We start from the raw sequence: 17,189 nt of genomic DNA on the forward strand, positions 1-17,189 counted from the left end.
TCTCGCCTAAACCAGCAGCTTGGGGATTAAAAGAACTACTACTTCTTTGGCGATCACACATAGCCGAGTAAGATTTTCTTCTGTGAACACAGTTTTAACAGTAAGTCCGTAAGTGACTGGAGGCCAATTCTGGATCCACACGTCCTTCCACAGTGGGGACATAGGTTCCCAGACAGGAGTTGATAACACTGTGGATTTGCCAAGCGTGCCTTCCTCTTGGCATGTTTCTCCCTTTTGTCCTGAGTTCGAGTTTCTTCAAAGCCCATGACACCTTTGGTAAAGGCTGTTCTCCAATTGGAGTGCTCTCAGGCAAATGTTTCCCAATTGTCGGTGTTTATACTACATTTTTTAAAGATTTGCCTTGTCTTTAATCCTCTTTTGTTGACCACCAGCCTTACGCTTTCCATTTTTAAATTGGGAATAGAGTGCAGTAGTTGCTTTGGAAGACGAAATAAAAGAAATAGAGGGAGTAGGGCCACGTGGTCCCTGAGAATCCTGGGCATCTAGTCCAACCCGAGGAAGTCCCTCAGAAGCAGCTGCCATTGAGGCCAGTGGGACTTGCTCACTACTACGCGCCTCCAGAGGTCAAGGGTCACAACGCTCCCAGGTACCCCCTCCCCCCGCTCCCCCTCAGCCTGCCGCTCAAAGGGCAGCTCGCTTCTCACTGGCCGGCGCCGATAGCGTAATCGCTGGTTGGGCCAAAAAAGTTGAGGCCGCGCCCACCAACGCGCTTGTCAATCAATCCTCCGCTTCTCGCCGAGGACGTCTGGCCCTCGGATTGGACGCTGCCTACTGAAGTCCCTTGTTATAACTGGTTGGAGATGCCAGAGCGCTCCTCCCCGTCAGGTCACCTTATTTGTTGTTTATGAAACCTCCTGAATCGGAGGCCTTCCTACTGGTTCTCTCCCTCGTCAGTTAGAGAGATACGCCGCCCCTCCTCTAGGCCAGCTGCTTTTCAATTGGCCATCCCGCCTCCTCTAACGCCATTGGCGGGGGAGCTTACTGCCCATCCTTCCCTTCGCCGGGTCGCGATTAGTCAGCCGGGGCCTGGGTGCGGTTTCGCGCGGCGCGATTGGCCGGGAGGGCGTGACCGGTCCCCAGGTGCCCGGCGCTGATTGGCTCGGCCCGCAGACTAAGCCCTGCCTTCCGGCGCAGAGGTGGGTTCGGTTGAGCTAGTTTGTTTGTGTGCGAGGCAGACGGGGGCCGAGAAGAGGGGGGGCCCCGAGTCGGAGCCGCCTCAGGTACCCACAGGAGGGCGGGGGGCGAGAGGCTCGGGCCTTGCCGGTTGTCCGGGTTACCTGAGCGAGTGTCCTCGCCGAGTGGAGCCTGGTTGCCGGGGGTTCCCTCGGAGAGGTGGTTGCCTGGCTACCCCCGGGGGGTGGGGTGGGGAGAAGTCGGGCCCTTCGGGTGGGAAGGGGTGGCCAAGTGCCTCACCGGGGCGCTGAGGGAACGGGGAAGAGGCCGAGTGGAGGATCCCTGGCCTGGGGGGGGGGCGGAGGGGGGCTTGGTCGGGGGGGCAGGGCTGCCCTCTCCCTCCCCCCCTCCTTTGGCCACGAAGGGTGGGCGACCCGTCCCGCTGAGTCTGCGAAGGCACGGAGGACCCACATGAGATGGGGGGTGGAGGCGGAAGGGCCTTGGCACCCTGGGCAGTCGGATGGCGAGGCGCGCTTGCTTCACTCTGGGGGCTGGCGACAGGGTGAGGAGCCCCAGAGGCCATCAGGGGGTGTATGTGTGGGGAAGGGGGGGGGAGAGGAGCATCTTGTCCCCCAATAATGCGCTTTTAATGTGTCTTTTTTATTATTGAATGCAGGTGGTGTTATAGGAATTGTCAAGTATAGAATCAATGTTGGTGGTTAGCCATGGCTGAGGTATTTAGACAGGCTCCTTTTTGAAACGTGGAAGCAAAGGTGGTTGCTCGGGTGAAAAGTGTAGGCTTTGCAATGCCAAAGGTCCAGGGTTCAGTCTCTGCCCTCTCCCGAGTAACCCCTGGGAGCCACCGCTAGTCATTGTCGAGGCAGATGGTCCAGTGGTGTGACTCTGTGTAAATCGGCTTCTTGTTTCCCTATGTGGTGGAGCAGAGCCTAGATGGCCCCGGCCTGTGCTAGGAAAGTCAAGGGGGCACCGGCTGATACTTGGGATGCATTTAATAGCCTTCGGGTGTATTGCTGTGTCTTCCGTAAATTTGATACTGTGGCTACCCTTGCGTTGAAAGTATTGGCAGGGCTTGCTTTGCAAGTCTTTATTTTGATGGCGATAGTTTAAGAAACATCGGCCGCTGCAACATAGGCTGCACACTTCCATGGTCTCTCACTTTTATTCTTGAAATCTTGAGCTGGTTACGCTGTTTGTGGGGTGCCCATATCAAAGTCTCCAAGCCTGTTTCTTGTATTATGAAGGTGGTACTTCTGTAGCACCACCACCTTGTGAAATTGCAGCTGCCCTAGTTTTTGCTAGTTGTCATGTGACCTGAGTACAGTTGCTTGACCTGTTGAAGCTGCTATCCTTAGTCCATCATGTTTTGTCAGTGTTGGAGCATTTCTGCCTTCCTATAGTACCGAGGTTTCCTTTTTTCCTCCCTTGGACTCCTTAATCCAGAATTTCTTTCTTCGGTGTAGTCACCTGGGAGAGGCAAAGTTATTTGATTATTGTTGCTTTTCAAAGCAAAGCCACCTATTGTGTGATTAGCATCCACAGGGAGTCTTTGATTCTGTTTAAATTCAGGGTTCTGGTTAGGCATGTGTGATGCTTCTACTAATCCTTGTAATTATCCCCTGGATATTCAGGAGATGGGCACATTAGGGATTCATAGATATTTCTCTACTGTAAAGGGTTTATAATCGCTTCTTACAGCTTGACTTTATTAAAAATGTATTGGGGTAGGCAAACTGCCCAGAGAACAGAATGAAATAAAAATAGGTTCCTTGTTGATGCAGCATGAAAAGTAGAGAGAGCTAGTTGGAAGTACGCTAATGTGTCCTCAACCCATAAGGCTTAATGGGGGTCTTTTATATGGTGGAAATTTGCAGGTGTTTAAGCTGAAATTGTAAAAACAAAGTCATGTGCTCAGCACCTTTAGCTAAAGTGATTGACTACTTTCACATGTGACATTATATACTGATTATTTAAGAACTAGCACCCATGGCATGTTTTCCATAGGATTCTTTGATATTATTAATAGTATTTCGATGTTGTTGATCTCATATTGCTAGTGTTGTTATTAGTGCTCTGTTTCGTCCCTGCTTCCCTGGTTTTTGTCTTAGCAGTAATTTAGATTTGCTTCCAATGTGTGAATATAGGTACAGTACTTATATTATTTCCATGTTTTGTAATGGCCATTGTGCTGCAGACAAATAAAATTGATCACATCACATGTGTGGAATCTGATATTGGATCATTTGTAGGGCTGTAAAGAAAAGGAAGGACGTGAATCATGAAAGTTAGATTGCAGAGAGTTATGAGGTCATCCAGTGTGGGCTTGTCCTAGAGTTTCTTCTTCAGTCTGCAGTATGTCAAGTGATAAGCCTTCTATTGTCCCTGATGGGACAGTTTCTACTGAATCTCTGAAAGAAGTTACCTCTTCCTACTTTGTTTCTTGATCAGTGTAACACAACTTTGCTTGTTAGAAGACAACTTAGTAACATTAAAATATGTTCACAACGGGGTCACCGTATATGTTCAATGACTTTGGAGTTGGCATCGGTTAAGTATCATACCTGGTTTGAGAGATCTTTTTCAAGAGAGCAATACTTCTGTACTTGTAGCACTATACCCCAAATGAGTAAGACTTGATTACTGATTATAATCAAAAAGAAAGAGTGGTTCATAACAGTAGTCTAATGGGAATAAGCTTCCAAAATCTTGATGAAAATTATCAAAATTACTTGTAGTAACAAATTGCTATTTTTATTGGAAGTTGCATATTGTAGCAATTCACAAGCTTATTGGCTTTTGCCAGTACTATGGGTTCGATCTAACATTAATCATACTTTGACTGGACCTATTGAAACGGACATGAGTAACTTAAGTCCATTAATTTCAATGTGTATGCTCTTAGCAAAACAAAGTTGGATACAACCCTGTATATCTTAACAACTTTAACCATTCTAGCTGCACCCTTTCCCTCCACTACAAGTGTTATGAGAAGAACATATTTGGATGCTTATGCTGCGTATTTGCACTCACTTTCTCAACAGGGAAGTTGCACCCCTCAATGTTCAGTTTCTTTTTTGCAAAGTAGCATTAGCATCTGCCCTACTTTTGCTTACTACCATCCATAACTGTACACTGCTACAAAAAGTAACTTCTGGGCTTCTTTTCTGGGGGATATAGCAGTTCAAGGAATGTTTGCATCATCTGTTTTCTAGAAAATCCCCCAACACTGGTTTGACATTGTGACGTAACAACTTGCCACACATCTCCTTCCCACTATATAAAAGGGTTGTGAACTCCTGTGGTCTTAAACATGGAATAGTTTGGAGACCAGAAAGTATATGAGAAAACTAGAAGGATTTCCATTTTCATCTTGGAAAAATACCTGCTCTCCTAATTGCATTGATGAGCTTGGTAAGTTGAGTGTAACATAGATTTGTGTTCTGCTTTGAACTCATTTGGTGGAAGAGTGGTATATAAGCAAAAATAACAAATCGGCAAATAAACACTGAAGGCAAAAAGGAATCTCAAGAGCTGTTGTTTAAAGCAAAAATACCCAGACAAGGTATGTGTTAATCAAGGAACAAGGGGAGTGTTGGCTTCATTTCCTACTTCGGAGCTTTCTAGGAGTGTTTGGCTGTCTGAATTTTGGAACAGAATGCAGGTTGACCTTTGCTCTGATCCAACTGCACAGTTTTTGTGACCACTATATTTGCTAATATAGGCATGTGTAGTTTCCCTGGCTGTTTGACACATATTAAACAGCTATGCCTTTAATCTGTCTGAAAAATTCAAATGGACATTAGGTTTCATTAGTAACAAATGAACTCCCTGAAACTCCCAACTAAATGTTTTGAAACATCTAGTTCTTCTTAGATCTTGGTGAAGAAAAATCATTTATGTTGTTCCTTGTGTTCTCATCTGCCATTTATTTTGGAGGTTGGAACATTACAAATAAATTGCTGTGGTATTCCAACTCTTTTCTAAACTATGGTTAAACCTGGCCACAAAATGGGCCGTCCAAAATCTAAGGATATAGCATTGCTTCCAAAATATTCTCAGGCCATGACTTTGAGCTTCATGTGGAGGGAGTTCCAAAAATATAGAGTAGTTTTCTGTTTTGTGTCCTTGACATTCATTCAGTCATGGAACACACATCATACTATTAACAGGTGTTATGCTTTGATTAAGATTGTAGTGCGACATAGGGAAAGAGATCTGAAAGGTATGTAGGGCCTAAGTTGCTTAGGGCTTTGTCAGAACTAGTACAGTGGTACCTCGGGTTACATATGCTTCAGGTTACATACACTTCAGGTTACAGACTCCGCTAACCCAGAAATAGTACCTCGGGTTAAGAACTTTGCTTCAGGATGAGAGCAGAAATCCTGCTCCGGTGGCGCAGCAGCAGCAGCAGGAGGCCCCATTAGCTAAAGTGGTGCTTCAGGTTAAGAACAGTTTCAGGTTAAGAACGGACCTCCGGAACGAATTAAGTACTTAACCCGAGGTACCACTGTACTTTGAATTGTAGCTGAGAGACGTCATTGCAAGCTGTGGAGCAAAATGTGTTCACCGCTCTCCACACCTCTCAAAAGATGAGATGCTCCATCTTACCCTCACTTGCAAACTTCATAGGCAACTCTGTATAGAACCTATTACAAAAGATTAGCCTTCGTATTACAAAGGCCTGGAAAATTTATTGCTAGGGCAAATTGGGAAGGCATTGTTGCCCTTGACTTCCAAAGGTGCTCCTTGAAGACCTTTTTATACTGACAGGCCTTTATGCTTTCTTGATTAGTCATTTTAATGATTATTTTGTATTGCTTCTATGGTGTGTCATGTTGTATATATTGACTCTGCCTTGATATCTTATGAGTTGAAGGTATATAAATATGTTTTTTCCCTAAATAACTAAATGAGGGAGATCATTCCTTACAATGGGTTGTACATTGAAGGCAATTCGAAAAGGAGGCCCAGGTTTGGTTTCACTTTGATATCTGCCTACCATTAACTTTTCAGAACTTTGCCAGTTTTCTCAAGAGAGAAAATACTAATGCAGCATACTTCTAGACTTGAAAATTTACTGTATTTAAGTAGAGTAAATTGCATAAGAAAAATCCTAATTATTTTAAAGCTTTTTGGAAAGTCTTGTTATGTTAGGTGCCTTAGCATAAGGATATCACAGATACTATTCCAAATCTGAATCTAAGGGGTATATTGCTTAAATGGTGGGCAATAACCTCTCTGTTTTAAGTACTTGTGCCACAGTCTAGCTAGGTAAACGAACGGAAAGGACCAAACTCTTGGCCATGAGAATCTGGGCTGGATATTTTATTTCTCAACTGCCTGCTGCCTCCTGTTCCCTGACCCTGATGCAATATCCCTGGCAAACTTCAGCTTCCCGTTTTGCTCTGCCAGTATTTAGAGACTTTCCTTTCATCCTAGAACAATGGGATGGGGTAAACATGTAATCTCACCTCTTCCAGGCTTGCCCTTGAATTGGTACAGGCAGATTCAATGCAAATAGAGCCATTTGCAACTATTGTGCTAAGTGTGTGCACTCAGACCCAGGAGTAAAGGTTTTCCTTCAGACCAAAGTCCCTCAGTTGTTGATATTTGCTTGTTTCCAGCCCTGGGAGCACCAGACATTTGGAAAGCTGCAGGAAATACTAGTTGCGTGGCGAGTTCCTGCCCCTCACCAGGATAAATAAAGACACGAGACACCATAGTTTAAGGTTAAATGGGCGAATTAGGCCACAACTTTATTGAATTCAGGTATGAGAGGCATTGGCCTTAGGCATTGGTCCTAACGACTGTCCGGCTCCAGCCCATTTGCTGGAGACACGGGAAGGGTTAACACCATAGTGGGGAGTCTCCTGCTGAGGCATGTCAACTAGGAGTGTCCCCCCCCCCCCCCCCGGTCACCGCTCGGGGGCGTGCCTTTGGCCCACACCTCCATAGGCTTCGGACAGGGCCACGCCCCCGGAGCACCCTTCGTTCACTGGGGGGAGGTGATGGCGTTCCTCCCCCCCCCATCCTCTTAACCCCTTCTTACCAATGCCTAACCGCCAATGCCGAGAAGTTGTGACGAGTTGCTACGAGGTAGGTGAAAAACCAAATGGCTGTAAATTGCCAATTGGGAAAAATTCCTACCATGCCCCTTGCGGCGACAGACCGAAGTCCATAGCAAAGTCAGAGACCTACCTAAAGGGAGGGAGGGTGGGAAAATGTGGGGGCTAGCCGGCGAAAAGAGGGCGAGCCCCCTCTGCGCCGGCCCTAAATAGGGCAGGCCACGCCTCCCCAGCCAGCCGGTTGGCTGGCTGGGGGGGAAGACGCGGCCGGGATTCCCCCGCTCACGTGGGGGTGGGCGTGAGGCCCGCAACCCCACCTCCTGGGCAGGCCAGAAGTGGCTTAAGCAGAAATTAGTTGCAGTAGCAACTGATGAATTCAGCAAATCTTCACAGATTTCACTTCACAGAGTTCGCAGCAAGGCAGTAGTACCACATGTCATTTATAGTGGCAAGCCTTCATGGGTGGCATTTCTGCCGGACTAAAGTTCTGCGTGGAAAATCCAAATTCTGTTGCATGAACTTTGTCTGTGTCACCTTTGCAAATATGGACTCACTGGCAGGGACTAGATTGTAGAATAGAGAGTGTAGTTGGGAGAGGGATCTGGTCTTTGAGCTTTTAGTTGTAACTTTCTGCAAGTTGTATGGGCTAGAAGAGAATTAGCATTATTAATTTTTTAATAGAAAAGTAGAATAAAAATCAGAACCCTAAGGGTCTTGGGAATCTTTCAGAGCTTCCAGACTCTGAACCTTTTTGTACATTCACGCTGGTGGAGACTTCTGGCTTCCTATGTATCTTGTCTACTCATTATTTGGTATGTGGCCATCCTAGTAGCTAAGCACTTGATCACACCATACTGACTAACTTCAACTATTACATGTTTATCCTTCCATATGAACAAGAACATGAATTGGTGGCCATGGGGGCATCAGAGGTGGGTGGCTCTAACAGAGCGTTCTCTGCACTGGTCGTGTAGGTACTTAATGCATCATCCTTCATTACACACCATGGTGCATACAACTATTATCTCATTTGGCTGTTAATACAGATTAAAGTTGTAGAGAGAGATTGTAACATGTGCTCAGAACTTCTAGAAGCTCTTCCTATCCCTCTGTGGCTTCTCTGAGTGCCTTAGTGGGAATTACAGAGAAAGAGCCAAGTGGAGGCCATTCTGGTCATTCTGAGGACCCTTGCAAAAAGTATCAGCAAACCAGACTTGGCTCTCAACAAGGAGGGGAACACAATTATAATAAATTATTATTGGATCACTTACTCCATCTGGTCAATCAGCGCTACTTAGATGTTCTCACCTGTCCTGCCCTGTACCAATAAACGTTCAAGGTAGTTCAGATATCCGTTCCCTCACCCTCTAAGCATTTTTGTTCCCATTATGTGCTTAATTCCATCTATCCCTAACTGTTCCTGGTAATATTAAGGGACTAACAGAAAATTATTTTGTATATAGAGATGACCCTTGTGGTCCTTTTCAACTGTACAATTATATGATTCTATCTGTTGAGTGGAGAAATGGGCTGTTTTTGTCCCAAGGAGTTGTTGGCCCAGAGATTGCCTAATAAATAATATGCAGCTCATAGGGGAACTTCACTGGAGCAAGAGCAACTATTCTCAACTCTTTTGCAACCCTAAATTAATCGGAAGGAAATGGCAGGCTGAATGTGCAGGCAGCAGTGAGACTTTGGATGCATTACAGAGAAACTTGGAATAAACTCTATGAACTCGAGTGTTGTCACCCACGCAGTGCCCAAACCTTGGTTCTGAAATGAGTTGATGATGAAATATCTTCCAGTGTAGGGAAAAAGTATTCAGATTGGCTTGGCAGATCTCTACACATATTGTCCTAACTTAATAGCTCTCCTCTATGAAAGTTTCATATATTTGGGATAAGATCATATAAAATAGGGGTAACCTTATCTGAGCATATAAAACAATTGTGCTGAAATTGTTTGGGCAATTGTTGTAACACTGGTATTTCCTGCAGCTAACATGTGGACATCATAATCAATCTTTAGTTGCGTACATAAATCTGGGAAACACCTGTTCTATGCCAACTTCTTGGGGCAAAAAATTGCTCAGGGAGGCTTAAAAGCACAAGAAAATGCAACTGCAATAAGAAACCTGATGTCCCGGGCATCCTGAACAGTTGTTTTTAGCACTGGATTTCAAGGGAAATACCAGAAACGATGATCAGAAGAATTTTGAGAAACATTGAACCAAGCTAATATTTGTGTTGATCAGCTTGCCAGTTAAACACTCACAGAGGACATGTAGCAGGTCAAGTTACTGACAGATTCCATCACTAAAGCTACATTGATAGAGCTAGACTAATAAGTGCTTCATTGGGGCTACCCTAAGAAAATTGCTTTTCTCCACCAGAAACCTGCTCTGTACTTGACCTGCTGGAGGCAAAGCCAGCTCTTGTATATCTACCAAAGAAATCAGTCAGGCTGGCAGGGTGCTCTGTGCTGCTGCTGCTGCTGCTGCTGCCTCCAAGCACTGTGTTTCTGGCCTGCAGGTTTTTTTAGTAGCCCCCTAAGAGAAGCTGGCAAAGAATAGGTGGTGATTTTGTTTGCAGGCTAGTAACCCTTGGGGGCTAACTAGCAAGGCTGTTTTATATGGCTTCTGCGGCATAGGTTTGCATAGGCTAGTGTCATAGGTTAGATGTGGTTTTTCAGTCTCTATCACTGAAACGCTCCCCCTGGAGTTTGGAAAGGTTTGATTCTAGATGTAATTTTTATTCAGAATTTCTAATGAAATCAGAGAGTTGGTATGCATGATCCTTCACTTAGGGCTCTCAGAATCGCCAAAAAGCCGCTCTGACTTGATTAACCTAACTGTGGACTTTGACTCTAGACCTGGGCAATACAGTGGTACCTTGAGTTACAAACGCCTCAGGTTACAAACGCTTCAGGTTACAAACTCCGCTAACCTGGAAGAGTTACCTCGAGTTGAGAACTTTGCCCCAGGATGAGAACGGAAATCGTGCTCTGGCGGCACGACAGCAGCAGGAGGCCCCATTAGCGAAAGCACGCCTCTAGTTAAGAACAGTTTCAGGTTAAGAACGGACCTCTGGAATGAATTAAGTTCGTAAGTAGAGGTACCACTGTATATTGATATATCACCAGGACTGGTACGAGGGACAGACCACGATGACATATTCACTCAGTGATATATCACTGGTGACCCTGCCACTGCTCCCGAGTCCCTCTTCCTCCAGTCAAGTGATGGTGGTTTCACCAGTGATACACTGCTGAGTGAAACTGCCATTGTGGGTCTTGGCTGAGGAGCATGTTGCTGCCCTTGCCTCAGCCAAGCAGTTTTAGGGAGCCCCCATCCCGCTGCCAGCTTGCACAAGCCAGTGGCAGGGGGGAGGCTCTGTTAAAGTGCTTCCACTTCCTAGTTGAGAGAGCCCAAACCCCACTCCTGCTTGCACGCGAGTAGGAGCGGGATCAGGCCTTCTCAGCTGGGGAGCGCAAAGCCCCCACTTCCCAGTTGAGAGATCCCTGACCCCTCTCTTGCTTGCACACAAATAGGAGTGGGATGTGGCTCCTTAGCTGGGGAGTGCAAAGCCTCTGCTTCCCAGCTGAGAGATCCCTGCTTCCACTTGCATGGGAGCAGAAGCTGGATCGGGTCTGCTCAGCTGGGGAGGTGCATGCTCCATCACACTTTTCCATTGAGGGGTACTTGCATGCAAGCAGGCTTCGTGCTCCCTAGCTGAGCAGCCCTGATCCCACTCCTGCTCACTGGGACATTGAGCATCGCTTAGTTGGCACAGGTGCCTTTCCGCCCCAGAGCTGAGCAGCAGGCTGGGGCCAGCTGCAGTGTCCCCAGCTCGCCAGACGTTGGCTGAAAGTGCCTCATCTCCCACCGTGACAGCTTAGGCAGTTTCTCCCAGCATCTTGCCAGCTGGGGCCAGTTAAGCTTGTCTCACCCATTGTGGTTTATCGCCAAACCGCCATGTTTTGCTGGCGATACATCGCGAAATTGAAAACCTAACATCGCCCAGCACTATTTGACTCTCTGTCACATTATTCTAAAACTGAAAGACTGTGCGCAATTGTAGGAGAGTAAGGACCCTTCAGTGCCAGGGTGTGTGTGCTTTTGAGAGAACTTGGGAGGTTCGATCTGTAAAACACATTGAGCATCTTTGCTTAGCTAAAGTAGAGTCTTAACAAAGTCTCTGATTCTACAAAGTTCTGATTCTACCATTGCATTTCATAGGACAAGCTAAATGATCTTCGAAAGCAGCAGGGAGAAATCTCCAGTCTGCAGACCTAACTAGACCCAGCAGGGGTCCTAATTAGGCCTCTGAGGTTATTTTCCCCATGTCATACCCACCTGATGTTGAGCATGTAAATATGCGGTAGCAGAGGCACAACTGAGGGCCTTAAAATGCACTTCCAATGGGTCATTGGCATGTGGGGCTTGTTTCCAGTGCCTTTTAAACTTGGTGCCAAAATTCCAGCCCTGCTGGAATTGGTTCCAGTTGGTGCTACTAAGCAAAGCCAATCCCTCACAAAAAGCGGGAGTTGAATTCAGCGCTGGTTAGCAATGACTTCAAACTCCACTGGGATCTTGATCTCAACGTTTGCTGTAAAGGAAAAACAGATCACAGTGATGTCCGAGGTTGTCAGAATGGCCCACCAGGTACAAGAGAGCTTAATATTTGGCCATCCTGTTCCCCTCTCCTCTAAAGAACTGCTAATTTCAAAATTTGTCCTTCTAAATTTAAACTGCTCCTTTTGTTGACTCAGAGGAAGGAGAGAAATATGCATGATTCTTTTTCATTCACTCTTACTTTTATTCATTTTCTATGTAGCTTTTCACTGTTCAGGGCGGCAGTTTGAAATTGGAAACACTTGCTCCAGACTGACCTAGGACTTCAGAGAGATCAAGCCTTCCCCTTTGATTTTAAGCCTGTTTGATTAGCAAAGGTAACATCATTGGACCCACCCTTAAATGCTTTTTTAAGAGTGACTTTCTAGTTTCCTATGTCTCCACACCTTTAGAATCTGGATGATTAGCAGCACAAACAAACTTCAAAGCCTATGTGAGCCTCATGTTAACAGTTTCATTCTTCTACTTGCCAGAGCAGGCAGGTGCAATCAGGCTTGGAGTCCATGCCCAGTACTTTTGTGGATAGCTGTTCACAGAAGTGTGTGAAACCAGCTTCTAAAATGCCCCTTATTCCAAGCTGTATGGTACCATCCTGGATGCAGGTACCATTACTTGTAAATTTGGATAACCTATGGTGGAAGCTAAGATGTACCGATTTTTCTTTCTCTTCTTTGATTCTGATATTACACTGAATAAAGCCGGTTGTAACAATGTTGGGCAAACCTAGCATGATCACGTAGGAGTGACTGTAGTGAACTAGTGGCATATTTGTGTTCCACCTGTCCTCCCAAACTCATGGCCATATACTTAAAAGTTTAGTTATGCATACTTGTTTTTGAATGTTGCTGATTTTATTTGTATGTTTTGGATTTTTTTATACACTATTTAGGGTTTGTGATTAAGCGGTTTATAAATTCTACTAAACAAACAAGGGACAACTGGCTTTATGTCTTGCTTGTGAGCTTCTGGCATGGTCAGTGTTGGAGATAGATAAGACTGACAGTCTAAGTCCCACATCCTAACACAGCTCATGTTCTTCCATCTTTCCCTTACCACAATCCTGTGGGTGATGAAGAAGAGATTATGACTTGCAAAGGCAGTCTGTTGAACTTCATGAGCTGGAGGGAGGGCTTGGACTCTCTCCCACCCACCCCAGTCTATCTACTACATTCTGACAAGGCTATACACCGTATTTTTCGCTCCATAAGACACACTTTTTTCCTCTTAAAACCTAAGGGGAAATGTCTGTGCGTCTTATGGAGCGAATGTGTGGTCCCTGGGGCTGGGGGGGGGAGCCTTTCCGCTGCTCCCTGACCCGCTGTTTGGGGCTGGCGGTGGCTTTCCCCAAAGAGCAGGTCGGGGAGCATCGGAAAGGCTTGTGGGGCTGGCAGTGGGGGGAAGCTGCTCCTCCGCTGCTCCCCGACCTGCTCTTTGGGTCGAGCAGCTCTGGGGTAGCCCGTGAAGCCTCTACAGGGCAGCGGGGAGCCTTCATCCCACTGACCTGGGGAGGCTTCGCACAGCTAACCCTGGCTTTTGCGGGAGGTGGGGGAAGGGATAGAGTGAGGCTCTCTCACTTCCCCCACCTCCCACAAAAGCCCCCAATAACTGCATTTTCCCCCCTTGAATCCCCCCCCAAAAAAGTAGGTGCGCCTTATGGAGCGAAAAATACGGTACTTGCAGGTCCTTGCCAATCATTCTCAACTACTGATTTCTTAAATATGCTTCCATTCTACCAGGCTGTCAAGCATTATCGACCTTAGCAGTGAAGCTAGTTGGCGCTCCTTGTTAATAGGAAAAGGAGACAATAATGCCTTGCTAGACACTGTGTTAAAACTCCTTCAGTGCAGAAAGGAAGCTCTAGAAAGTTTCCTTTGACCTGTTTGGAGAAAGATGACTTTGTTCTGGTGCATGTTTATTGAACTGCATAAAGGAGCTTACGGGTTTTGTGAACAAAGTAACAATATACTTGATAGTAAAACTTCTTGGGACAACTGAACTTCCCTAGATGTCATTGCTAACCCAGTAATTTAACCCGCCAACAAATGCATATTTGGCTTTCAGAAACTTTCTCTTTCCACAAATGGCTTGTTCATAAACGCACTTCTGGTCTGCTCCTTACTTCTGACTGGAATGTGCCTGCCTACAACTTTAGGCTACGCCGAAAATACTTGTTTTGCCAGTTTTCTATTCAGAGCTCAGTGCTTTTTCCCCTGTTACACATGCCGTCTCCTTAATCAGGTCACCTCTAAAGTTGCTTGATTAAACTGCTTAGGAGAGTGCCCTTCAAACACAAAGTATGAAGAAAACTACTTCCCAAAAGCACTCTTACTATGTAGGGGAGATCTCCTGATGTCAACCTATTCTTTATCTTCTAAGGTTCTCTTGAACACTTTAATTGTTGCTAGAATGCATGCCGGTTTCTAAATAAGCTGCTGCAAAATATTTACGAGCAACAGTGTAAATTAAGATTAAAGCATTCCGCATATATGAAGGAAAGCATTTGGAAGTCCACAAAATGGATTTGTGGGCTAGTTTGGTCTTTTTTAGTGTCTCTTTCTTTGGCAGTGTCTTTTAAGAAGCTTGCTGAAAAATATTTCTAGTGATAGCATTTTACCACTTGATCAGTTTGGGGGCAGGGTATTGTAGAGTGTAGATGCCTTTTTGTTTTAGGCAGAAACAAAGTTTTTAAAACTCATCACCTTACAACATAAAGTATTCTGCTTTGGTTGATCATGTAACATAGAAGTGCTCCAGGTGTCCTAAAGTAAGGAGCCAAACACCCAGTTCATCCTCTGTGGCCTTGTAAGCAGAAAAATACTTCAATGTACTACAAGTGTTTCCAATATGGTTATGCCTTTGCTGTGTATTACTGGGATTTATCCTGCAAACGGAAATGGGTTATTTTGGTGGGGGGTGTAAAAATCATCTCAGGGAGTAGTGCACCCTTAAAATGCCTTTTACTGTGAAATCATGAAGCCTCGTTGGAAATAAATTACCAAAAGAGGAAGAGATTGTGCTGCAGATTGTCTCAAGTGGCAGCGCCCATAGAATCATAGGATATTGACAAGCTGGAAGGTGTACAGAGGTGGGCAACCAAGATGATCAAGGGTCTGAAAACCAATCTTTATGATTGCTGAAACAATAATTTTGCCCTGTTTGGAGCAAAACATCAAGTTCAAAAGAGGTTTCTATTTGGCTGGACTCTTATTTGCACGAAGGAACCTAATATTGCTGACAAGCTCAAGAAATAATACTGCGAGACTGTTCTCAACAGTTTGCAATATACTAAACTTAGGTCAACGGCTTGGTTTAAAGCTTTAGTTGCACCCTCTTTAATTTTAATCTTCATTTGTATATCGGTGCCGTACAATCCTTTGGGTAGGAAACGACTCAGACCGTACCTGCATGTGTTTATCATGCAAAAACTGCTGGACACTCTTAGGAACAGGTAGTGTTCTCCCCATGATCTCTCATTATAAAGGGACATTTGGTCTAATGTTTTAGGCAGCACCTTATCCTGGACATTTTCTGCCGTTTCTTCATCACCATGATACTGTCTGTCTGTCTGTCTGTCTATCTATCTATCTATCTATCTATCTATCTATCTATCTATCTATCTATCATTTATTTATTTATTTATTTATTTATTTATTTTTGTTGTTGTTTTATTAAAACTAATTAAATTAAATTAGATTGTATACAATGTTTCCCCACTTCCAACATACAAAATTTATATCGCTGTGCGACCCACAGTTTTCACAGTAAGGAAATTGCATAGAAGAGTGGTCAGCTTTTTGATGATGATATTCGGGTACAGGGAGCTTTGCATACCCAAAAGATAGATCCCTGCCCTTAGGAGCTTGCAATCTAAGCAGAGATGGTGGGTGGGTGAGCAGAGTCAACAGGAGATGCAAGAGACAAAGGCATGCCAAGTGCCAAATGTTTTGTTCACTGCTGTTGCCACATCCTCCATTTTGGCTCAGCGACGCCAGCTCAAGGAAACATACCGGTAATCGCCAATACGAACACCAGTGTTTACATGCACCCTACTTCCTCAAGCTCTCAGAAGTTCCAGGGGGAGCACATATCTGAGTTTGGCTTCCTTTTATAGGAAACGGCTTGTGCTGTTGCTTTTTGAAGTTTTTGAGATTCCTTTACAAATATGCAAAGTGAAGCAGAGGAAGCGACTATGATTCTAATACAATCTAGTTGAAATTCCTGCATTGCAGGGGGTTAGACTAGATGAACCTCAGGGGTCCCTTCCAACTCTGTAGTTCTCTGATTTTCTGGGTGCATATTGGAAAATACATGTGGGCAGAGAAGGATCTCTGCATAAGACAGGGCAGTGTGTCACTTCAGCAAGCTTCCCCGAACAGCCAGGGAGCAGCTGTGCAAACTGCTTCTTTAGAAGTGCACAGAGCTCTCTTCCCAGGGAGCCTGGGCAGGATGTCTGCAAGGTCATTGCTCAACTGCACTCTCTCACTCTCACTCTCACAAGAGAGTTCTTGGAAAAGGAAAGAAGCGTTTTCCCATGTTCAGCAGATTCAGCAAAACTAGATCTAAATACATACTATTTGCTTTGCTACCAGTGAAAGTCTGTGCTGCTGGCTTTAACTGTGTTCCACATTTGATCTGGGTGCACAGTGCAGAGGGACTTCTCTAGATAATTTGTCTTAACCATTTTGCAGCCTTGGATTGTGTGAATAACAATTGATTTTATTTTTTGACTCGTGGAACACTTAGGTGAATCCTAGACGGCGTTTCTAGCCAAGTTTTGGATTTTGCTGTATTTAAAGTTGCTGAGTTTGAAGTTGAGTTAAGATCCTGACTTGTTCAGATGGAATGGGAAGCTTTGGTTAGTTAGGCATTTGCCGCTTTTAATTGCTGCTCATTGCGGAGGAGATGTTTGCCATAAGCAAGAGGCTCATGCATAATTAGCTTAATAAGATAATGAATGCAGACCTTGGGTGGCCCAGAATTCTGCTTTTAAGAAAGAGGAAGCATGTTTAGAAAACTTTAGGAAATGTTTCAGCCTTTCCCTGAAGATGCTGCAGTTCCTGGGTTATTATTTTTTTAAGCGGGGGTTAGTAATGCAGTGGTGATTGAAGATTCCTGAGAATTAACTTGCTACCCTCAGCTTTTATATTCTTGCTCAAAACTGGCTTAAATAAAAACGTCAACCCACACAAGAAGCTTGTCAGAGGTGGCTAGTCTTGAGAGAAGCTTGTGTGTGAGAGAGGCTTTTTTTGCATGGGTTATGATTTAAATTGTTACCTGTCAGAACCTTAATGTTTTACTGGAGTTCATTTTTAAGGGTGGGTGGCTAGGATTTTGCTTCC

The 17,189-nt window shown here is 45.0% G+C and overlaps 1 protein-coding gene across 6 annotated transcripts in view; it reads left to right on the top strand.

Annotated features, from left to right (window-relative positions):
• The first annotated feature begins 1,143 nt into the window (after window positions 1–1,143).
• RAB5B (RAB5B, member RAS oncogene family) overlaps window positions 1,144–17,189 on the top strand; it is a 29,673-nt gene continuing 13,627 nt past the window's right edge. For 2 of the 6 annotated variants that reach the window (XM_028712444.2, XM_028712460.2), the window contains exons 1-2: window positions 1,148–1,241; window positions 12,053–12,167. The gene's annotated coding sequence lies outside the window, so the exon portion shown is untranslated. The other 4 variants (XM_028712438.2, XM_028712451.2, XM_028712470.2 and 1 more) reach the window with 4 other exon arrangements.

Source organism: Podarcis muralis, chromosome 2 (assembly GCF_964188315.1).
Source record: "Podarcis muralis chromosome 2, rPodMur119.hap1.1, whole genome shotgun sequence".
In the NCBI taxonomy this organism is placed as follows: Eukaryota; Metazoa; Chordata; class Lepidosauria; order Squamata; family Lacertidae; genus Podarcis; species Podarcis muralis.